At 42.0% G+C, this 24,411-nt stretch overlaps 1 protein-coding gene across 10 annotated transcripts in view; it reads left to right on the top strand.

Moving 5' to 3' along the window:
* The first annotated feature begins 631 nt into the window (after nt 1–631).
* Nucleotides 632–24,411, top strand: part of LOC131694739 (junctophilin-3-like) — a 180,310-nt gene continuing 156,530 nt past the window's right edge. For 4 of the 10 annotated variants that reach the window (XM_058983225.1, XM_058983224.1, XM_058983221.1 and 1 more), the window contains exon 1: nt 768–1,150. The gene's annotated coding sequence lies outside the window, so the exon portion shown is untranslated. The other 6 variants (XM_058983223.1, XM_058983220.1, XM_058983228.1 and 3 more) reach the window with 6 other exon arrangements.

Below are 24,411 nucleotides of genomic sequence, written 5' to 3'. Positions count from 1 at the left end.
GGTGGCCCTGCTTTTGATAATAAATATGAACTTAGTACCCCAAAATTAGCTTAACATGTGACTTTCAGCCAGTTTAAGCAACAGTTTTGGTTTTGTTCGACTGTTGTGCGAGGACCCGCTACTGTGCGCGGTGTACGAATTCGAATTTGAATCACTGTATGTCTATCGAGCATATCGGTGTCTTTAGAAAGAGTTTGGTGTTACTATCTAATGCCATTTTTGTTTCTGACTTAAACTACACCGATGAAGTCGGTGATACACTTATTCAAACTTGGGTGTAATCAACCTATCTCTTTTTTGCACTAGATCGGTGTAGCACCAGGAAAAGCGAAAATGCTTTAAGTGAGAGGAGGAAACTTATCGAGAATGAAATTTTCCTTCTACTTATGTTTCTCTGTTTGGTCAGGCAGATCCACGTTATTTTCCGCGAGAATCGGCAAAATGCTGCATATATGAGAACAAAAGAGCTAGCGCGAGTGAGTGCAGGCTAATGTCAAAAACAGGCGACTTTCGTTGGAAGTGGAAGGGAAATTTCGACGCGGAAAATCCTATTGTCAGTTACGAGTGTGTGCGTTATTCTGTAGTATTTTATGTCCAATGAATGAAGTAGGAAAATACCTATACGTAAAGCTAATAATGATTTTCACATGTATTGTCAAATATTTTGATTTAAACGTAAAAATACCTTTCCCTCGTAAAACACTAGACTATGTTCACGAATTTCTACCATTCGCAGTGATATAAGTATACGCTATTGAAATGTAGAAAGAAATAAGTTTACCTTGTGAAGGAATCTGGGCTTTTTCTGCTCATGTTGCTTTATGACGCGAATCATAGTTCTAAGAAGAAACAGAATAGACTAAATATCGTGGTTGCTTGATTTCATGACTATTTTTTGTGCATAGTTCACATGTGTGTTTGGTGTGGTGTAAATTTGAACTCATCGTCGTTTAATGATGCAATAAAAAGAAAAGTCTTCATACGTGACTGTGCGAAAAAACATGCATATGAAAAATCTTCTGAATCAGGATGCGTTCTAATTTACCGAATGAGCTCAAACATTTTGCTTCAATCATAGATACATGAATCTTATAATAGTGTAGTGTTCTGACAACTTTCACGGGTTTTCACGATAAAATTACGAAAGAAGGTTTGGAAATGTGTCTATAGTGATTGAAATATGGTAGCTGCAGTGTGTACGTGCAGAGAAAATTGTTGGTTGCGAAGTGTAATATGAGTAAATTTCCTGATTGAAATAACTACCTACTGTGTGAAAGTTACTTCGTTACTTGCGGAAGATTATGTCGAACTTAGGGGTTCTGTGATACAAGGGGCATAATGCCGAATAATATGTACAAAAATGCTGAAATCTGAGAAGCCTGTTGAGTTTTAGTTTATCATGCTTAAAAAGTACGCAATAATGTCCAAATTAGTCAAAAAGCTTTTTCGGTTCAACGTAGCTTTTCATACACTCTGGCGGATTTGTCAGTGATTTTAAAACACGTTTGCTGATCGACCAGAGTAGCTGATATTTATTTATATATAGGTGCCAATGTGCTCTCATCTACTTTGAGAAAAACGAGCACTGTTGTGTGTTGTAGTGAAACATGATTGTGGGAAACCGTTAAATAAGGGAACTTTGATACTTTTGAATGTTTCAAACAAGATTGTTCGCTTCAATGTTGACTAACTTTTGAATTAAACTTGGAGAGTTCGATATTTGAATAATGGTTTTCTTCTACAACAACACGAATACAAGTAATCATTGGCGGATCCCGCCGGCTGGCAAAGGGGGGGGGGACACCTTTCTGCCAAAATAGTGTTGAATTTTGTAAACTTATTGCTTAACACGGCTCGTATTTAGAGATATGCGAATAATTAGGCAAATCGCATCATCTTTGAATGCTATTCTTTTTCTCTTCAATTCGTCGGGGAGTCAATTTCTCTATTGATTTTTTTAATATAAACAACACGTGGTGCAGGTTTTTGTTTTCCAGGTAATAAAGCCCAATTCTGCGCAATCGATCACGATACAATGGGGTGAAGCACTATAGCAAGCCTGTTAGGGATACAAACTCAGAAAGCATTTACAGAAAAACGAAATAATAATTTAATAATGTTAGCTTCAAATTTAAATATTAATTTAATTTTAGGTTATGATTGACAAATAGGATATCAAAGTTTGTTCTCATTTTTTTGGGCTTTTTTGTTTGCATATTTTTCTTCGACAAAACATCAAATTGAATACTTGCTTTGTTATTGATAAACACTTTCAACATCTCAATGAATTTTCAATTTACTTCCACTGGTTACACTAAGAAAAATTCTGTTTGATGTCATAGGGCAATTTTTCTGACCCAACATGTATAAATTCTGCATCCTTGAAGAACAGCATATACAGTAATGTGCTCATATTTCTTCCTTGTGTGACTCCTGATTTGTTGCTAAATTGAAAAGGAACACGAATATCTAGGTACAATTTTTTAAACAAATAAAGTGATTGTCAGTCAGTGGATGTCTATTCGGCCGAAGTCATCCTTTAAATTGGCATCCTTTCCATTTCACTGATTTAGGCGAATTCCTCGTTCCACAAAAAGCAGATTTCCGTAAGCGTCGTTTCTCACTCGTTGACCATAATTGATTGAAATCCAATATTTTAATGCAGCCTTTAAAGGTTAGAGTACCTCGGACTCAATCTCAGAGGTTTCACACAGACTTAGGACAATTGATTTTTAGTTTATTCGTTAAAAATCTATGCCATTATGGCGAAAAACTGAACACTGAACTGTGCGGCGAATCCGTCTTCGAGGAGGCTACAAATGTCACCGAGCAAATAACCTAACAGTAGCCCCAAACAACAGAAACCGGTCAGAACCAGAGCCCCTTAACTTTACGGCCAGGTGCTGACGGAATTTAATGGATCAAGATACATAGACGTTATAATATATGCATAAACCAATTTCAAATAAATCCAGGGGCTCGAATTAGGCAAGGCTACTGCTCACGGTTTCTAGTAGATTAAAATTTGTTTTAGAAATAAATGGTTTGGCAAAGGAACTGTTCCTGTGGCAAGAAAATTAGTATCAGCAAACCAAAAATGGGCCAATTACGTTATGGTCAAATTTAGCCAGCTATCATAACAGCAAGGTCTTGCCTCAATAGTCGACAATGGGGTCCAGTTGTGTCTTTGTATATTTTTTTACTTGGTGGTAAAGCTCTTGCGCCGACCCAGAACACTTTCAATAATTAGACCATACTACCGATTTCGTCCATTGTGTGTCAGAGCGACGGATTCTAAACAGAAAAGAACTCTGAACCCTACTCCTCTAATCTCCACCAAGGAGTCCGACGTTTGCCTGATCCCCCTGATTCCGTTTGAAATGACTACTTCGGGGGAGGTTGTGCTCATGTACTTTGCTGGATTTCAGGTCTGGCTGGTCGTGCTAGTTCGCTGGTATCTTAACCGCAATATCAGTCCTGTACGGCATGATATTCTTCATGCGCTCTGTTCAGTGTTGACCAGTTGGATGCCGTGGTCGATACAGCGATTCTGATTGTAGGATGGCTTCCGGTTCACTGGTACTCCGACGATACTATACTGGTGGTTTGTCGCGTACGGTGCTACTCGGCATAGTCCCGACGGTGAAGCTAGCATACCTCGGCGAAGAGTTCCCCGACGAAAGAATGTTTCCCGCAACAGTTTGCGGACGCGTTATTCTTGCTTCGATGTAGTCCGGCAGAATGCCGAGCTGTGTCCGGCGATTCCGGATGCGTCCGGTTCACTGGAGCCCCGACGGTTCAAGCCGACTATTCACTGAGCACACTCTACACAAACGAACACTGAATCAAATCATCACCTCAATATTTATTAGTTAGAACTCTACATCTTTTTCCTTCTTCGAAATAAGAACAGTAAATAATCATTACATTTATTTATTCAGAAAAAAAGTAGATGTACGGAAATGACAGACAAAAAAATCACTGACCATAACGTGTCGGAACCTTCTTGTCTCTTGTTGAACGTTTCAATGTAGGCTCTTGCTCATCATTAACCTTGTTATCTTGTTGCCGCTTCAATGTATGAGTTATCGGTACTTCCATACTCGTGTCGTCTATCTCGGTGTCTGGATCAAACGTATCCTTTTCAGGGGACGATTGGAATTTACGTAAGTGTGTTACTGCTCGACGATACATCCCTTCTTTATTGGCCACGATAGTAACAGTTTCATTTTTCTTTAAAACCGTTAATTTCTCAAGTCGAAATTTAGGTTCAAGCTTACCCGTTTCATAGTTGCGCAGCATAGCACAATCACAAGGTTTAGCCTGCCTGCGCCCATCAGCGTAATGTTTTCCTTGCATCTTCTTTATAGCATCTTTTTCTCGCACCTCTTCATCTCTGCGCCAATGTGGATCCGTTCTCAAAGAAGGTAAGAGATCCTTAACCAGACTCCAGTCATTAACTCCAACGTAGCTTTATCGGTTTCCGAGTGTGGTGTAGTACATGAACCGATTTCCTCCAATCGCAATTGGTAGCCTTCCCAATACGCAACGCACGCAAGATTCCTAGGTTTTGCCTCTCTACTAAGCCGTTCATTTATGGCCAGTAGGGAATGGTGCGTACCAGCCTTATATTTTTACTCTCACAATAACCGGCAAACTCATCACTTGCGAATGGAGGGCCATTATCACAAGGGATGGTTTCCGGATAAGTTTGCCCGCGAAAAACTCCTTCTAGTGCCTGGATCGTGTTAGTGGCGTTTGTGGACTTCATTTCAATCACCTTCAGGAATCGACTGTAGTAGTCGACGAGCACTAAAAATGTGGCACAGTCTCTGGCAGAAAAAAAGCAATACCGATCGCCTGCCATGCTCGTTCTGGCATCTCTTTGCGAATCATTGGCTCGGGTGGATGCTGTCTGCTAACGGTTGCACAGCCAGCATATTCCTGCACAGTATCTGCCACGTCTCGGTCCAGGCATGGCCACCAAATGTTCTCTCGTATGTTTCGTCTCCTCGCAACCACACCCGGATGACCTCTGTGGGCAATCTGCAATGCCCGTTGACGTAGCTTCGTTGGGAGAACAATCCTGTCGTCTCTTACCACAATACCGTCGATCATACCGAGTTCCTTCTCAATGGCTTGGTACCTAAAGAGTTCCGGTGGCCAACATTGCGTGTTCAAAGCTTTCATCATAGATGCTAACGTTTCGTCCTTAATTGTTGCTTGCCTTATTTCATCCAGCGTGATCGCGCAGTGTGCTTCTTTTATCGCAAATAAGAAGTGTTCCGCATGTTCATCTAATGGTTTGTCAGACTCAGTTACTAGACGAGATAATATATCTGAAATGTTTGTCGATCCTGGAATGTACTTAATTTTGAAATCATACGGCTGCAAACGAAGTGCCCAACCTTCTGCTCTTGAGCAGGCACGTCTTCCATCGCGATGTTTTCCCCCGTAGATATACTCTAGACTTTTACGATCCGTGGAGACTGTGAAATGCAGACCGAAGAGGTACAAATATAACTTTTCCACCGCCCACACAACGGCCAACGCTTCACGCTGTGTTTGCGGATACACTCTATCTGTTGTTGTCAAACCCTTCGAGGCGAAACATATAATAGTTGGTATATTGTTACAATCTCTTTGAACCAGTACAGCCCCCAAACCAACGGGGGAGGCGTCGACGTATACCTCGGTTATGTCATTTGGATCAAAAAAACCTAGTCTACGCACGTTATTGCATAACTCGTGCCGCAAATCGTCGAAAGATTTAATTTGTCCCTCGCCGAATGACTCTGCTTCCTCCCGAATAAACTTCCTCAAAGGCTCTGTTCTCGTAGGGTTGGAATAAATTGACCAACAAAATTGACAAGTCCCAGAAAGCTGCGAACTGCTTTCTTGGAGGTAGGCGGCCGAAAATTTTTAATGGCTGAGATTTTTTCTTCAGACGGGCATATACCTAGCGAACTCACTTCGAATCCCAAGATCTCTAGTATATCTACTCCATACACGCACTTTCTCGTGTTCAACGTGGCATTGTTTGTTTCCAAAATCGCTAGAACTAGGCCTATCGTGCTCTTCTTTGTTCCTACCCGATACGACAATATCATCGATATACACAATTACGCCCTCAATACCGGCTAGCATCTCCGTCATTATCCTTTGAAAAATTTCGGGTGCACATCCCGACTATTAGCCGTTTGAACCGCATCAAACCCATTCCGGACATAAAGGTTGTGATTCCCCTTGAATCGGGATGAAGCTCGACATGATGGTACGCCATTGCTAGGATTTTATTGTGAACCTACGGCCATAGAACTATTTAACTCGATATTTCAAATGGATATTATTATTACCTTTTGTTCCATAGCAGCAGGTATTCTTAAGTATGCGATCTTCTTTGGAGGCACGGTATGATTTATTGATAACTTCACTTGAACGCCTGGAAATTTCGGAAACGGTTTGATCGAAGGGATAGTTTCTATATCGACATCTCGGTGGACGTGAAGAACATCGAGCCCAATTTTTAAAACCCTCAGATCTTCTGATGTGCGCTTGCTTAAAAGAGATTTTCGTGCTCCATTGATCACAAAGAATTAACTCTTGGCTTTCGATGGATTCACAGATATCCACGCTTCAAAAATAATAGTCACATTCAATGGTTCATGATTTGCATAAGCATAAAACTTTCGGTCACATTCGTGCTTCTTCTTGAAGATTTTTGCTTTCTTAGTAATCAATTCATTCCATACATTTTCTGTAACGGCGTTGGTAGAAGATCCGGGATCAATAACAAATTCCACCGGTATATTATCGATTTGGCATAATATGGAATCCCTGTTTAAGGTATTCGTTGTCACCTAATGTAGAAATATTTTTTTTAAACTATTTTTTTTTTAATTTATGAAATTCAATGAGCCTTTTGTTTACATGGTTTGAATCAAAAATAATTAATAAAAATTCTCCACCTTGACGATGTCATCAGTGGAAGGGCGATGAGGAACATCTTCTTTCCAGGATTCCGATGCGTTTACCGAGTTTGCTTCACCATAACCGCGACGCTTTGGATCGTGTCTCGCTAAACGATTTCCACGCTTTACGCTACGATTTCCACACTTTCTAGCGTAGTGTCCTCGCTGTCCGCAGTTGTTACAGGTCGCCTCTCTAGTAAAACATTCCTGGGAGTCTCTGGAATGTCGGAACGAACCGCATCGGTTACATTCGCTTTTCGAATTGTTGCCACCTGGCGTGGATTCGCCGACTCGCCGGACAGTTGACTGTCTTTTAAATCGCTGGTTGTCTCCTGTATAAGGCTTCGGACTTCTGTTTCGCACGTTTGAATAGCTGGAGTATACGCTGTTTAAATCCGTTTCGGCCCGAAAAGGCTTCTGTTTTTCCCTTTGTTTCAAAAGAATTTCACGATTTATAGCGTAGGTGACTACTTCATCCAAGTCCATTACGTTCTCCAATCCTTTGTCACGTACTTTCTCGTCACGGGCCCCCATGGTGATTTGCTGCATGAGTTCTATGTCTTCGCGTTCTAAAAACTCACATCTAGCAGCCTGGGCACACAATCGGACAATGAAATTATTAAAAGACTCCTCACTCGCTTGTTTGAGGGACCGAAAAACCTTCAACTCCACTCGTTCGTTGCGCTTGCCCACGAAGAATTTCTCCAATCTTTTGATAGCGTTGTTATATTTCGAAACTTCAAGCGGCATCAGAGGTACCCTAACTGGATTCGGAATTATTTCTTCAGCTGCTGGGCGTAAATTATAGAAAATTCGCTGCAGTCCGCGTCCTCCCATCGCTAGCATGGTCACCAACTTTTCGTGTTGGGACTCAATGTTTCACAACTGAATAATCAGTTCGAAAGCACGATGCCACTCCTCCCATTCTCGGCGGAAATCCTGCGCATCCACTTTGTCGTTAAAAGGACCCAACACCATACTGTATTTTCCATCGTCGTTCATCTGGAACGCAAATTCAGAGACAGAATATAATTTTAATTTTATGTCATTCCAATTTTTAACTCATTTGCATAATCACAAAACATAACCCACATAGATTATTTCCCTTTTTTTGCTATCACTGCCAAAAGGAGTAGATTCGGTTCAGAATATCTACTTGCTACTCTCTTAAAATCGTTTTCACTGCGCATCAATAACCAACGCTTGCTATGATGATTTGAATTTTTTTTTGCGCTGGCTGCAAATTTTACCGATTACGTAAACCTCTAGCTTCGTTCTATTAACTGCGCTACGGATTACTCCGGACTCACTTTTAGGTACAGCACTACGGATTCCTCTGGACTTGCATCCAAGCTTTTTGTGCTAAAAAGAAAACAACATTAATAATAACAAATGTATATAAATGTAAATATAGTAGTATTTAAAATAAGCTTTTAATCTTTTATCTAAAAGACTTCAAAAGTTTTAACCAATAGTGCATATAAATTACTTTTTCTTTCAGTGTACGAAAGAAATAAGTGAAAGGGACGATCCATAAATGACGTAGCATTTTTTGAGTGATTTTTAACACCCCCCCCCCCTCCCCCATCGTAGCATTTCGTCACAAACTTCTATATACCCCCCATGGTAATTACGTAGCTTGATGGTAACCCTCACCCCCCTCCCTGTCCCCGTAAAAAATTAAAAAAATCTAAAACGATGTTAAATAGATGAAACTGGTAAGATTGTCGTGACTTCAAGTCAACCCCTATTCCCCTTTAAAAAAGCTACGTAGCATGACATGACCCCCTACCCCCTGTCGTCACACATCATCACAAAATACAAAACTCCCCCTCCCCCATATAATGCTACGTCATTTATGGATGGTCCCAAACGAAGCACTGTGTATATAATAGTATGTATATAGTAGTAGTAGCATAGGGGTTAAAAGACAAGGAGAACAATGGGTATTGAATTTGGTTATGGGATAATACAATAGAAAGTGAATTTAAAATTTAGGAATCTCAATAGGATAAGAGGAAAATCAGCAATTAGAACTAAGGTGTAAATAGTAGAATAAGGAAAATCGGTACTCACGTTTTGGTATATTTCACAGTTTATCCCTTAAACAGATTTCACTCAGCATCAGTCTAGTCTGGTTTCAACTTTTTTTTCACGCATCAATTTTCGATAGCTTATCAGCACGGACTACCAATGTCCGAAGCTGACACTAATCTTCGTTATTCGTTTCACAATTTCAATTACAATAGCCCTATAGATCAAAATCCGTTAATAGTAACCCGAGAGAGGAGCATGAGAAATGAGAAAGATAATCGGCTTTGTGTAGAGTTCACATTCGTGTCCATATAGTGATATGGAGTGATTATTAGTATTGGTAGATGACCATTAGTATTTTTTCAACTCGAATATGCAAGCTCAATGACTGACAGCATTTTTCGAGCATTGAAATATATTAGAATGGAAAATTTCTATGTTATGTTTTCCAATAAGTGTATTGGAGTGAGTTTAAATTTGGAAGTTGGGAGAGTTTTGTCCAGTTAGTCAACTGGAGTTTCGATTCTTTCTGATTTCTGAGAGCGAAGCAAGTAATTTAGTAGAATTTCCAGCCAATTTCTCGGGGAGCTTAAAATACTGGAATCGAAATAAATCATGTATGCGATGAGTAGCTAAGTATAGATTTTTAAGTAGTTCTAAGTTGGGTTGTAAATAATAAAAAAAAATTATAGGATAATTTTTTTTGGGATAAGTGGGGAGTGATGAAACGAGTTCATAGTCGTTTCAAAGAAGAAACAGTTTGAAGTAGATTTAGCCTACACGTATGCAACGTGGAGGACAGTGCTCGAATCGCAAATATAAATTTTCGCGTATGTGTAATGTGGGAGAAAGGGGGGAAAACTAATATTAACCAGTTGTACCGGAAACCTTGTTTTTACAACAAAATATCAAGTAGAGGAATAAAATCAAGCAACCGGAAACACAATCAAACCGGAAATCTGTTTAGGGGGAAAATCGAAGAGAAATGTAGCTGGTAGATCGTCGTTCACGGAAGATCGGCTCTTTCCCTTGCGAACCGCCGAGTGAACAACAGTAATTTTTTGTGCTGAAAAAAGTGCAGTGAGAGAAGCTAGTTATTTAGCCCGAAGTAAGAGATAATCATTTATTAAAAAAGTCTTCTCTTTGATAGTTTATATTTAATAATTTCAGAGTTTCTTTTCGTGATCAATCTTTTAAAAAGTCGTGAGTGAGTTTAAAACACAATATATATTTGAGATGTGAGTAATTTAATTTCTGAAATAAAAAAAATATAATTTGTTATTAATTGCTTTAGGAAAGTTTAGGTAGAGAGTGAGTTGAAAATAAAGAAGAATAAAAAAAAGTGTTTAGGAATCGAGAATACTCAGGTAAAGTGGGAGAAAATATTTGAAAGTTCGTATTCTTAAATTTTGGTTGTTCCACAGCGGCCACGTTGGTGGTCAACATCGTTGGGTTTTCCGTTTGTTTATTCGCTGGTATAAGGACCTACTAAGTACAGGAGTGCAACGCAACTTCACCCAGCAGGGCGGCGATGGACTAATTCTGCTATTTCTGGTGAGTGCAGTGACCTCGGATATTCTTGGCAATCCCCCGGATGTGACAATCGCCTCGTGGCTGCGTGCTACTATTGGCACATCTGGAGTGCGTTGGCTGCAATAAAAATCTCGGACTCGCGGCACCACCCGCCATTACCGGTTGCCACGAAAGCGAGTCGTGTTCAAAGGGAAAGATTTTCTCCAACGCCAGAGAGATTCGCCTGCTACTCACGCAGCTAACAGCCCAGAAGCGACCCTGCACTGCGTCTTCGTCGTGCGACCACGTGTGCAACCCTTGGTGCACGCCATCACCGCCCGCAGTGCACCGGCTGTCAAACGCCGACCCCGCCGCAGCGAACAGCATCAGTTCCGCTTCGCACTGCTCGAAATCATCCAACCGCAGCATCAGCAACAGTGAAACCAAAGCAGTACGCTTCGCTACTATCCATTGGTGGCCTGCATCGACCACCGTACAAATCGTCAGTGGGCGAACCGAAGCAGCACGCCTTGCCACCACCCACTGGTGGCCCACAGTGAACACAGCATCGTCCGTCGAGCATCGATACGGTGCAATTTACCACCCACCCACCGGGTGGCCTACAACGAACGCCTCGTCGCACCTCGTAGCATCGAACCAGCATCGCCGGTGGGCAGCGAACCCATCAGCACCCGACGGTGAGCCGAAACCATTGGATTATTCACCACTCGAACCAGGTAACCGTTCTAGTGTCTGTAAGTACGACCAACCACAACCATACATACGAACTTTCATAGTGCGCGTTGAGAGTAGGGAATTGGAAATTGTAAAGTAGGGGAAGAAGCGAGAGAGAGAGAGAGAGAGAGAGAGAGAGAGAGAGAGATTAGGCCCCGCACAGTTCGGGAGAAATTAAGAAACCAAGGTTAGATGACGTCACGAAGGTAGGATAGCGATAGGAAAGAAATAGGAAAATAAACTCTGAAACGATATTAAAGTAGACGAAATTTGCAATCAAAAATAAAAGGGTTTAAATAAAAAGTTTCTCTAGACTGTTTAAAAGCAAGATAATTTGAATTTCATTATTGTGGAAAGTTTTTGGGAATATTCGTAAAGACTGGTAGGAATAGGTATTGGGAGCTTTGGAGTTGGAGAGGAACTGGAGGTGGATTCTGCGGTAGGGTTAGGAATTAAAGCTAGCCAGGGCAAACTGATCTGTAATCCCGGCAGACGACTTCGTCGTCTGGCGCATAAGCCGGGTATTTAGAGGCCCTACCAGAATCCCCCTTACAAATTCTATTAAATTGATTTATATTAATCTTTCTACTCTTTTCATTAAGTTGAGAACTTTTTATCATTGTTTTGCTGTAATTCTTTATTTTATTTGTTTTATTGATTTTTTATAATTTATTCAGTTTATTCGTATTTTTATTCATGTAGAACTTGAAACTGTGTTCATTAGGGTTCGTAGTACCAACCCTTTTTGGCGATAACCAGTTCCACGGTACTGACAGTCTCAGTACCGGTAGTACCGGGAAAATACCGGTACCCGGTTATTTTTTTTTCAAAAAAGCTGCAAAGCATGCATGAGCATTCAAAGCATGATTTTATTGATCATGTTTTGTATGCTTAACAAGTTTCATGATCAACAAAGCGTGTTTAATATGTCACTTACTGATGTCGCTTACCCCTACGTTGTGATTTTATTCGATGTCACCAGAATTTTCCGGTAGGATGAAGGCCCCTACAGGTACACGTACCCTACTTGCAGCATGCAATGTTACCTGGTGCAGGTATCCAAAATTACCGCCGAGCAGCAGCAAAACGACGACCACCGAATAGCAGCTCGCAATTAAGGCGAGCATAAAACAGAACTGCACGAGAAGCAGCGAAAACTTACGGTGACTGCTATTAGATGCACCGAACACACAGCGAAGAACTTAGCGCAGGAGTTTTCGGGCTAGTTAAACTGCACTTTTTCACTGTACTAAACACTGCCTTTAATCGCCTACATACGGCTTACACCTTGCACTCAGTAACTTTATTTTATTAAACGTTTTCAGGATCGAAAAAGTGATCCACTTTCGATGAAGGTTTATGAGGGATTCCATGAGAAACCGGCCGACCGCAAAATATGACCATCGTCGATTCGAACGAAACTTTGCAGGTGTGTTCGCTGTATGAATCTCCATGATATTCTCTGGCAATTAGAATATTTTGATACAAGAGTAATTTTTCAAAAGGGCGTAAACGTTTCTACGTGTATGAATTTCAAAAAATTTTTGTTCGGTTACTGTATTTTATACAGCAAAACTATCTGAGAACAAGTTACAGGGAATGAATACTTCTGTCCGAAAAAATATACACTGAAAAACATGTTGTGTCATTTTTCAAAAAAACAAAAATTTATGATAAAAATTTAAATTGCGAAAAAACCCATTTTTTAAAAAAAATTTATATTTTGTTACTAAAAACCTAAAGAGAAAAGAAACATTTTGATTGTGATTGCATGAAAAAATCGGTAAAATTTTTTTCTAACAATGACTTCGTACATGTTTTTAAATTTCATACTAATAGACATACAAAATTGTAATTTTGTTACAGAATATAATTCTAAGCACCATTTAAAATCAAAATGCATTTAACAAAAATCTTCCAAAATGCGATAGTTTTCGAGATATTTGAAATTTTGCTACTTCAAAAACAATTAATTCGTGTAATTATGCTCTTTTTAAAAGTTATTCGCGTTACCCCATCAAAAAATGTCAAAAATTTAATGTTTATCGTTTTAAAGACGTAGAAGCAACCTTTTTAGTGTATTTGGATCATGGAGAAGCTTTCAATAAAAAAGTTTTCCTAACAACAACTTTTGACATTTTTTATAATTCTTAACATTTGCAGTCAAAAATACAATTTTCTTTTTGAATATGATTCTAAACGCCATTTTAAATCGAAATGCTCTTAACAAAGAATTTCTAAAATTTAGTAGTTCTCGAGATATTTTAACTTTTGTTTTAACAACATAGTTATTTTGTTTTATTACGACCTTTTCATAAGTTAGTCGCGTTTCTCCATCAACAATAATAAGTTTTTCAAAAGGCCCGTAAACTTTCGTGCAACTTTCTCTTTGACATCAAGGCGATAATATAAACCATTTGAAAGTTACATGAAAGCAACCAAAATATATTTCAACCATAGGGTCTGTTGATTAAACTATATAGCTGAATCATATGTTGGTTGTTTTCATGTAACTTTAAAATGTTTCACAATATCGCCTTGATGTCAAAGAGAAAGTTGCAGGAAAGTTTACGGGCCTTTTGAAAAACCTATTATTGATGATAGAGAAACGCGACTAACTTATGAAAAGGGCGTAATAAAACAAAATAATTGCGTTGTTAAAACAACAGTTAAAATATCTCGAGAACTACTACATTTTAGAAAATTTTTGTTAAGCGCATTTCGATTTAAAATGGCGTTTAGAATCATATTCAAAAAGAAAATTGTATTTTTGACTGCAAATAGTAAGAATTATAAAAAATGTCAAAAGTTATTGTTAGGAAAACTTTTTTATTGAAAGCTTCTCCAGGATCCAAATACACTAAAAAGTTGCTTTTACGTCTTTAACACGATAAACATTAAATTTTTGACATTTTTTGATGGGGTAATAACTTTTAAAAAGAGCATAATTACACGAATTAATTGTTTTTGAAGGAGCAAAATTTCAAATATCTCGAAAACTATCGCATTTTGGAAGATTTTTGTTAAATGCATTTTCATTTTAAATGGTGCTTAGAATTATATTCTGTAATAGAATTACAATTTTGTATGTCTATTAGTATGAAATTTAAAAACATGTACGAAGTTATTGTTATTGATTTTTGGTAACAAAATATAAAAAATTTAAAAAAATGGGTTTTTTCGCAATTTAAATTTTTATCATAAATTTTTGTTTTTTTTTTGAAAAAAGACAATTTTTTTCAGTGTATATTTTTTTCAGACAGAAGTATTCATTCCCTGTAACTCGTTCTCAGATAGTTTTGCTGTATAAAATACAGTAATCGAACAAAAAATTTTGAAATTCATACACGTAGAAACGTTTACGCCCTTTTGAAAAGTTGCTCTTGAGTCAAAATAATCTTATTACCTGTGGAAAATATTTAGTCTCGCATGACGGTGAAACGTGTAAAGTTTCATTGGAATCTAAGATAGTCGGTCACGATTTTAAAGATTTTCGGACGGATCTTCGTGGAATTCCTCTTATTCTAGACTGAAATGCTAGTCACGCTCATAGAGTGTGCTAATGTTGGCTCACTACTTCTGATCATTACCCGGTTGCCAGAAGGGCTAGAAAAACCGGTATAACTGGTGCCCGGTAGCACCAATCTTTGCGTGAGAACGAAACTTCTCACGCAGTGGGGCCAAAAGTTTTGCGTGAACCAACACTTACTTTCAGTTGAAGTTATTTTTTGGGGCGGCTACTTCTTTGATTCCGAGATTTCGCGCGCTTCTAGATTCAATTACTTTTTAGCGACAACAAACGTGGCGTCATAAGCTACTTATGTTGGCACAAGATGAATAATGGGTTCTAATCATAACTTCGCTAAAGAAACATTCTCAAGAAATCATGTTTTTCATTATTTTCCGTTTGTTGGAAAAACTTTAAGATCTAATACAAGATCGTTGTATTTATTTTCGACCAAATATTTATAATATTCCGATCAGTGCGACGGAATTTATAAATAATCGATAAACTTAAAATACCACCTTGCTGTTTGATAGGTTTTATCAGGGATGCAATATGTCCTTATCAAATTGTAGGCTGGGATAGTCTCCAGTTTATAACGTTCAAGTTTCAAACTCCACACAGCAAAGGCCTCCATTACTTATCTGACAGCACGTATAACTAAGCTTTCCTTTTAAATTCAAACAGTGTTTCATAGGCGAAGCAATTAGTACATTTGCTGTTCATTAATTCGTTATCCTTTCAAATAGTAGATACAGAACACTAGATTAGGATTGTCGCTGGCATCAGTGGTAGGAACATCATTGTTTTGATTCCGGTATATACCTGTAAAATGAGCCAAATAGAAAAAAGCAAAAAAATCCTCTATCGTCGTTTCATAGTAACTAATCTTTTTTATGTCTTTTAGCCAGCAAAACAATGGTCATTCTTGACTAGTGTATTTTCATTAATTAGAATGTACAAATTGTCTAAACCTGTACTGATTTAATAAGTTTTTATTTCTTTGTGTGGTACAGTCTTGATTCGCTAGTTGGACACTTTTTAACTGGACCGCTTTTTAGTTGGACCTCCGCTAGTTGGACCATTGTCCAACTAAAAAGCATCTGAATGCCTAAATCTCATGTCAATTTTACTTTGACAATCAATCTGACAATATTTAGAGATGTGAACAGATGCATTTACACTGCCAACATCTCCTTTGGAGAGTTTTTGACTAGTGATGTCTTTTTTACTCGATTAACGCAAATAATCGATTAAATTCTAAAATAATCGAAAAATCAATAATCGAATATAAGCTTTCGGTATAATCGAGCAAATCGAGTAGCTGCTATCAATTAATCGAGAGCACAATTAATGAAGGGTGGCATTGAAAATGAAAGTCACAGAGCAAAAAAAAATATGACCAGACTTCTCCCAGTTTTTGAAAATGTGTCGAGCGACCTTTTTTGTCTTTCTCATATAGAAAGGTTATGCAATCACTCTGAAAAACGTCAACCTAATCCCGGCCCGGAGGGCCGAGTGTCATATCCCATTCGACTCAGTTCGTTGAGATCGGAAAAACTCTGTGTGTGTATGTGTGTGTGTATGTATGTGCGTATGTGTCAAATAATGTCACTCATTTTTCTCAGAGATGGCTGGACCGATTTGCCCAAACTTAGTCTCAAATGAACCTTCCCATCGGATGATATTGAATTTTGGATCGGTCGGAATTCTGGTTCCGGAATTACGGGTTTCAGAGTGCGGCCACACAGAAATTTCTCATATAAACTATAGGAAAAATTAAAAATAGAATTTTTATTTTTGATGCTAAATGTGTTCAAGGTGCATGAAACGTCGAGATTTGATGCAAACTCGAAAAAAAAAATTTGACGACGATTCACTTTTTTTGATTTTGGCATATTTTTGCCTTTCTCATATAAAAAGGTTATGCAATCACTCTGAAAAACGTCAACCTAATCCCGGGCCGAGTGTCATATCCCATTCGACTCAGTTCGTCGAGATCGGAAAAAGTTTGTATGTGTGTGTTTTTTTATAGTAAGGTTAAAAAAGCTTCAAAAGCCTGGCCTGTAGTGTATTGACACTGTGTGGGACTCACGACTCACGTTCGTGCCTAACCACTAAAAACATTCCTTACTTTTTACGCCCTTCTTCCCCACGGAACTACGTCATCGTATTACTTCGTGGGGGGTTCGTTGCGCTTTCGTCGCACCTCTTTCTGCTGCTCTATCTCGGAGCCTCGCTTGGTTCATGGAGTGACACGACCTATGAGCTTTGATTTAACTCTCGGTTCCTCTCCTGCTTCTTGTCTCCATCCATTACGTCGCCGTTTATTTCTCGTCCCTGTGGTGAGCCGTTTAGGTGCTGATTCCCTGAGCCATTCAGCTCATGTTTCCGTGAGTCATTCAGCTCCCAGCCTCATCAGGATCCGCTTGGATAGCGCTCAACGGTGAACTCACCCTACTCCGACCTATGGTTCCCCGACGGAGGAATTTCCCCCGACACCGATACCCGCTTTCTTGAGCCTTTTAGCTCTACTAAAATCTTCCAGCTTTACCGTTTGTCCTACTCCGACTGAGAGTTCCCCGACAACGGAATTTCTTTCGTTACCGGTGTTTGTTTCGTGAGCCAATTAGCTCCCCTTTTCGTCACGATTCTGTCGGGTAGTCCACGGCGCCGAATCAGCCCTATCGTGAATTCCCCGGCGGCAGACCGCTCCCGATACCGATGTACGTTTCTGTGAGCTATTAAGCTCCCCGCCTCGTCTACTCGGTCTAGTCCCCGGCGGTGGACCTAGCCTATTCAACGGCCAGCCAGCAGATGCTGAGGTCCATCCAGCGATTCCGGGTAGAGCGTAGCTTCCGGTTCACTGGCGCCTCAACGACCCACTTTTGGCTATTCGACGCGGTCTACTCGGTCTAATCCCCGACGGTGGATCTAACCTACTCATGAGCTACCCGGTAGAGTGTCGAGGTCGGTCCGGCGATTCCGGTGGAGCCTGACGTCCGGTTCGCTGGCGCCCCGACAACCCGAGCCCGGTGCTACATCGCGTACTACTCAACTGGTCCCCGGCGGTGGACCCGGTCTACACCGTCAGTGAGTTTCCCGGCGGCGGAATTTCTCCCGAAACCCTATTTGTGGTTCCACTGCGGCGTTCTAACCAATGTTGTTACTTTACTTCGCCACTTCCTTTGCAGCTCGGAGAGTATACTCGTAACAACTCTGTTGACAGCGTCCCAGATATGCTCGTTGCGGCACATCTCTTCGACGATATTATCAGGCATACCCCTTCGGACTTCTAGTCTAGTCTCCTTGCATTACGTTCATTTCTCCGCTGGTAGCATTCTACGTCCTCAGCCAGAGTGATGCAGATGGGAATCATCCCGGCAATTACGCATACCGCCTCCGACGATATCGTTCTGTACGCACTTGCGACACGAACAGCCATTAGGCGAAAAGTGCTTGTCAACTTCGTCCGGTTCCGCTTTGAGTTCAGCGCAGCAGCCCATGCCGGTTCACCATATCTCAGGATTGAGGATGAGACATTCGCCAGGAGACGTCTCGTGCTGCTTCTTGCCCCTCCGTGGTTCGGCATGATCCTTGCCAATGCGCTAGTTGTCCTCGCAGCCTTCTCACATACATAGTCGACATGGCAGTTGTAATTCAACTGATCGTCAACCATCACACCCAGGTGCTTCAGCGCACGCATCGATGGAATGGATTGTCCCCCGATGCTGATCTCGAGACGCTGGATTGGCTTACGATTGCTAACCAGCACTACCTCAGTCTTGTGGTGAGCCAGCTGCAAGCTGACGTTAACCATCCAGGTTTCCACGATGCCTATTGTCTCTGCTGTCAGCATCTCCACCTCCTCAAGGGTCTCGCTCGTTATCGTCAGGACAACATCATCTGCAAAGCCGACGATCTTCACTCCCCTGGGCAGTTCCAGTGTTAACACTCCGTTGTACATAATATTCCAGAGAGTTGGGCCGAATATGGAGCCCTGAGGTACTCCCGCCGTTACCCTAATCGACCTCTGCCCCGTGTTCGTTTCGTAGACCAGTACTCGGTTCTGAAAGTAACTTTTCAGAACCTTGCACAGATAATCCGGAACCCGCATTCTATCGTTACCACGGCGCAGTAGCGATTACCCCTTCTCTTTTGCTTCAATGCTTTCTCCGCGTTCGCGATGACGATGCGGATGGCGTCCACCGTCGATATTCCTTTCCGGAACCCGAACTGTCTCTGCGATAGTCCGTTCTCACTTTCAGCGTAGGTCGTCAGCCTGTTGAGGATCTCTTTCCAGGAGTTTACCGAGAGTATCCAGCAGGCACATAGGCCGATACGATGCTAGATCTCCAGGTGGTTTCCCTGGTTTTGGCAGTAACACCAGCTTCTGGATCTTCCAACTATCCGGGAAGTAGCCATCGTCCAGGCATTTCTGTTGGACTATCCTGAACATGTGCGGAAACGCCAGGATCGCAGTCTTCAGTGCCACGTTGGGGATACCATCCGGTCCGGGAGCTTTCTTCGCTTTCAGCCCTTTTGCCACTATAAGGAGCTCGTCGTTGGAAACCCGATTGTCACCTGCATTTCCACCATCTGCATCAACTTACGGTGTAGGCGGCCATGCGGTTGGGTCGTGCTTCGGGAAAAGGCCCTTCACGATAATTTTCAGCTTGTCGCCGCACATTTCGGCTGGCGTCATTGGGCCCTTGAGTCTACTTCTCTGCACAGCTCCTTGTAGCAGGTGGACTTGCTTAGCACTATCTCACGTTTAAAAGCGGCCCTAGCCGCCCGGAATGTTACCTTACACTCTTCTCTGACTGCCTCAGATCTTGCTCTCTGAACGCGTCTTCTGGCTTTTAAGCAAGTAGCCCGGAGGATGCTTAGCCTTTCGTTGCACCAGTACGCCGGACGCCGGTAGTTCCTCGGCTCCATTTTCCTCGGCATTGTTATATCGCATGCCCTAGCTATTGTTTCCGACAGCTCATAGGCACTCGGAATTGGAGTGGCGCTGTCAGCACGAAGTGTTTCCACAAAAGGTCCTTGTCGAATTCCTTTATTTTCCACTTCCGCTCGCCTGTCCTCACTCTCTGCGTCACCGTACGATTTCGCCGACCAATGGTGTAGTGGATGGCTTGGTGATCACTATGTGTGTACTGCTCACTAACTCGCCAATTCATGTCATCCATCAGCGACGCGCTGCAGAATGTTACGTCGATGATGGATTCCCGACCGTCTTTACGGAATATGCTAGCGGAACCTTCATTGCACAGCTTTACGTCCAGCTTCGCCAGTGCTTCCAATCAGAGTCGAAAAATGTTTTTTTCGTTTACCAAAATCCGACGAAAATGACGAGCGAGCGACGCTACTTTCTAAACCACTAGAATATTACGAAACCGAAAATGAGACAGCGGCCTACGACAAAGCAAGCGGGTAAATTCAAGTTCATTATTTCCTCCACACATTCGTTTTCGCTTCGAAATTGAGAACGACATTAGTCTCTTCGATATTGCACATAGCGCTGGCCAAACGAAAAGAAACTAGTAACGATATTTATTTGCCGTTGTTCTATTTGGGAGAATAACAAGCTAGCGATGATATTGGACGACTAAAGGGGCAGTGGTGTGCGTATTTCCTGTGTTTGCGGCGTTCTAGTTGCATTGTATGATGCACATTGCTATAATTTCATTTAATGAAAATTAAAATAAAAATCAAAATTACTGATTTGAAATTAAAACGAGATTGAATTTTCGAATTGTCATAGGAAAACGAAAGTCACTCCTTCTGCTACTCGCATCCATAGAATCGAAAGAAGAAGGGGCATTGTCTGTATTGTTTCGCTTTGTGTGAATTTAGCAACGAAGGAGGCAGCGAAAAGACGAAGGTTAATTCAGTGAATTTCATCGTTCATTGAATGGGTATGAGAATTTTAGGCCCTGCTTCCAATAGGCTGTAACCTCGTGCGTTGGTCCGCCTGCTACCCCACTCCACGGCCCAAACGTTGAAATCTCCTCCTATAACAACCGGCGTTCGCCCGACTAACGAGTCGGTTAATGCGTCCAGCATCCATTTGTATTGCTCTGGTGTCCACCGTGGAGGAGCATAACAGCTACACACGAATACGCCGTTTATCCTGGCGATCACGAAGCCTTCGTGTGTGCTATCCACCACTTCTTGAACAGGGAAACCGCCCATCACTTGGATTGCCGCCATCCCTGCACTATCAACCGCCCAGTTACCGTTATCGGGAGGGACACGATACGGCTCTGCAATAATTGCAACGTCGCACTTCATTTCTGTTGTTGACTGCCACAACAGTTGCTGTGCAATGTCACAATGATTGAGATTGAGCTGGGTAACCTCCATCATTATTGGCCTGCCTTCGCCTTTTTGTACTCTGGGCATAAGAAGCCTCCTGTCATGTGGTCTTTTTCGACCTCATTTATGCAGAGAAAGCACTTCGGTTGCTTTGTGCAGTCTCTAGCAATGTGTCCCTTCTCCCCACATATTCTGTACAGATCAGATCTGTCGGGGCCTCTACAGTTTCTTGCCTGATGGCCAAAACCCAGGCATCTGAAACACCTCTCCATTTGTTTAGTGGCTCTAGGGATCAATCGCAACGAGCACACCGACCACCCGATTTTGATCTTACCGGTCGACATAAGCTTGCTGGCTGCGGTTGGCGATAAGCGTTTCACTGCTGTCTGTGTGCCACTGTACTGTACTGTACTCCAGGTTTCCTTGCTCTATTAGCGCGCTTCTCACTTCGTCTTCCGTTGCGATCTCGTCCAGATTCCTGCACTCGACCACTGCTTTCTGAACTAATGCTCTCACATTCGCTTCTCCTCCCACCGCTTCTGCCACAAGTTCCCGGTAGGCCGAGCTCTTGATCAATGGATCTTTCTTCAGCTCGAACAGCATTTCGCCTTTCTGAGTACGCCTGGTTCTTATAACGTTCTCCCCCAGCTCCTTCAACTTTTTTCAACCTTTTGAGGATCGCAGCGTACGTCACGCCTTCGTTTACTTTGACGACTAGAGCGTCTCCCCTCTGCTTCTGCTGGCGTGGCAAATGGTCTTCTTTCTTCTTTTTTTTCTTTTCCTCCTTTTCTTTCTGTTTTTTCTTCCTCTCTTCTGCGGTTTCTACGGTACGCCATTTACTCTGCGATTGTCGGCTTTTTCGCTGTCCTTCACCGACCTTCCTGGGCTTCTTCGGTTCCTCCTCTCCTGGCGTTTCCCTTATTCTTTTCACAGAACGAGAATCCCGGCCGCCCTTCGGTGTCTCATAGGCTTCTGCTTCTTCTATCGCTGTGGACTTCGGCGCATTTTCGGCGTTTTCAGCTCGCTCTAGTAACGCCATATGTTCGCATTCGGCTGCTGCTACGGCGGATTTGATGGTAATCACTAGATCCTTGATATGTCCGTGCACGTTGCCCTTGCTTTTGACGAATTCGTAGGGTTCATCAATTTTTTGCCTCAACTTCGTCACTTTAGGTAACCCAGACTGCTGATCTTCTTGGGTAACACTTGGTTTCGGTGTGCGCACCCGAAATCCTAGCTTTCCTTGGCGTCCAGCTGGTTTGTTGCCGCTCGTGCTCTGTATGGACTCACTAGGCTGCTCTCGCTGCTGGTGCTGTTGTGGTTGCACTTGCTGTTGCACTTGTTCGTTATGCTGGGTCGGTGACCTCGCTAGCCCACCTTTGGCGAACGGGTTCACCACAGTTGCTCCGTTAGAATTTTTGTTGATTTTGTCTTCTTGCATGCTTTTTGGGTCCCAACTCCAAGCCGCTATCTACGCCCGTAATAAGTAGTCGCCTCACATGATCCTATGGTTACCTTTGCGAGCAGTGAGGTCGCATGCAAGGGTTGACGCGGTCCTTCATAGGGTACCGCGTTCAGAGCCGGATCGGCGCTAGTCAGGAGCCTTCAACTGAGCCTACTTGCACCAGCTAAGGTGGCGGGTTTCGAACGTACTTGGAGACCTACCAAAGTTTTACTGGGACGGGTGGCAGCCAGTACCATTAGCCCACTCGCCGTTTCGGGGAAGTGTCACCCATCCTCACTAGGGTAGTGGAATGGCGTGGCTGTCGGTCCGTAGATAATTTCGATGAAATCCTTATTCATATCCGTGTTCTGCCGCCAGTATGCCGTAATTAGGATCTTACTGGTGTCGATCCTAATGTGCCGGTTGGCACTCCTGTTGGGTAAGGGTGCTTGATCGCGCCAGCGCCAGGTCCTACGTTGTGTACCTCGAATGTATTTCGGTCCGAATGTTCGATGCAACTATTTAACACAACAAATTTCCTTTATTCAACATACTTTACAAAAATACTACAACGCTTAAAACTCCCGAGAGGCATCCTGCCTACTCGAGGTCGAAATGCAATAGAAACAAAATATATCTACATCTTAGAAACTATATGTACAACGAAAATCAATTTGGTGCTAAGGAAATTTAAATCATGAAATATTTCACCTATCACAATATAAAGGAACGCTTCCACTGACCCAGATCACCGCAATATTTACACCTTTTCATTTGCTCTTGATTATGCTGACGTTTATTAGAAACGATAAACAATACAAAATAAGTGTTCGTTGACACGAGTCGTAACAGTGCTTTATGCTAAAGTCTTGGGTAAAACCTTAGCGGAAGCGGCACCGACTCGCTTCGTCGGAGCTGCATTCGGATTTATATGGCTTTTTCTAGAGGTTTGGCTGAGCCCAACATTGCCTTGCCCCACCATATCCTAGCAAGACTCCCCAACTCGCAGTAGCTCCGGGGGGGGGGGGGTTCGTTAAGCCCCTGAACTTCTGTCTTCCTGTCCCTGCTGCCCCCTGTGTATGTGTGTGTATGTGTGTGTATGTATGTGCGTATGTTTCAAATAATGTCCCTCATTTTTCTCAGAGGTGGCTGGACCGATTTGCCCAAACTTAGTCTCAAATGAAAGGTGCAACCTTCCCATCGGCTGCTATTGAATTTTGGATCGGTCGGAATTCTGGTTCCGGAATTACGGGTTTCAGAGTGCGGCCACACAGAAATTTCTCATATAAACTATAGGAAAAATTAAAAATAGATTTTTTATTTTTGATGCTAAATGTGTTCAAGGTGCATGAAACGTCGAGATTTGATGCAATCTCGAAAAAAAAATTGACGACGATTCACTTTTTTGGATTTTGCCATATTTTTGCCTTTCTCATATAGAAAGGTTATGTAATCACTCTGAAAAACGTCAACCTAATCCCGGCCCGGAGGGCCGAGTGTCATATTCCATTCGACTCAGTTCGTCGAGATCGGAAAAAGTCTGTATGTGTGTGTATGTGTGTTTTTTTTTACAATGGAGAAGACCTTTATGTCCTAGCCCAGTACACGTGCTAACGGTAGGGTCCAATCTACCACACGGGGTGCACTGGGGGCGTGTCGGGCTCGAATGGTGACCAGCCATTAATACCGACTAAACTCCATTGGGCTCCGCCATCATTCCTCCCAGGAACTACCTCTCGGTATTACTTCTGGGGGGATGGCTGTACTAAATGTACTCATTCACTCTCACTCACGCGATCATACATCCTGTATGAGGCTTACTTGGGTGCTCTCTCAATCGCACTTTGATTCACTCTCAAACACTCCCACATGAGGCTGACTTTTGTGCT

This window comes from Topomyia yanbarensis, unplaced genomic scaffold, assembly GCF_030247195.1.
Source record: "Topomyia yanbarensis strain Yona2022 unplaced genomic scaffold, ASM3024719v1 HiC_scaffold_13, whole genome shotgun sequence".
Classification (NCBI taxonomy): Eukaryota; Metazoa; Arthropoda; class Insecta; order Diptera; family Culicidae; genus Topomyia; species Topomyia yanbarensis.
This window is presented reverse-complemented; position numbering and strand designations above follow the sequence as displayed.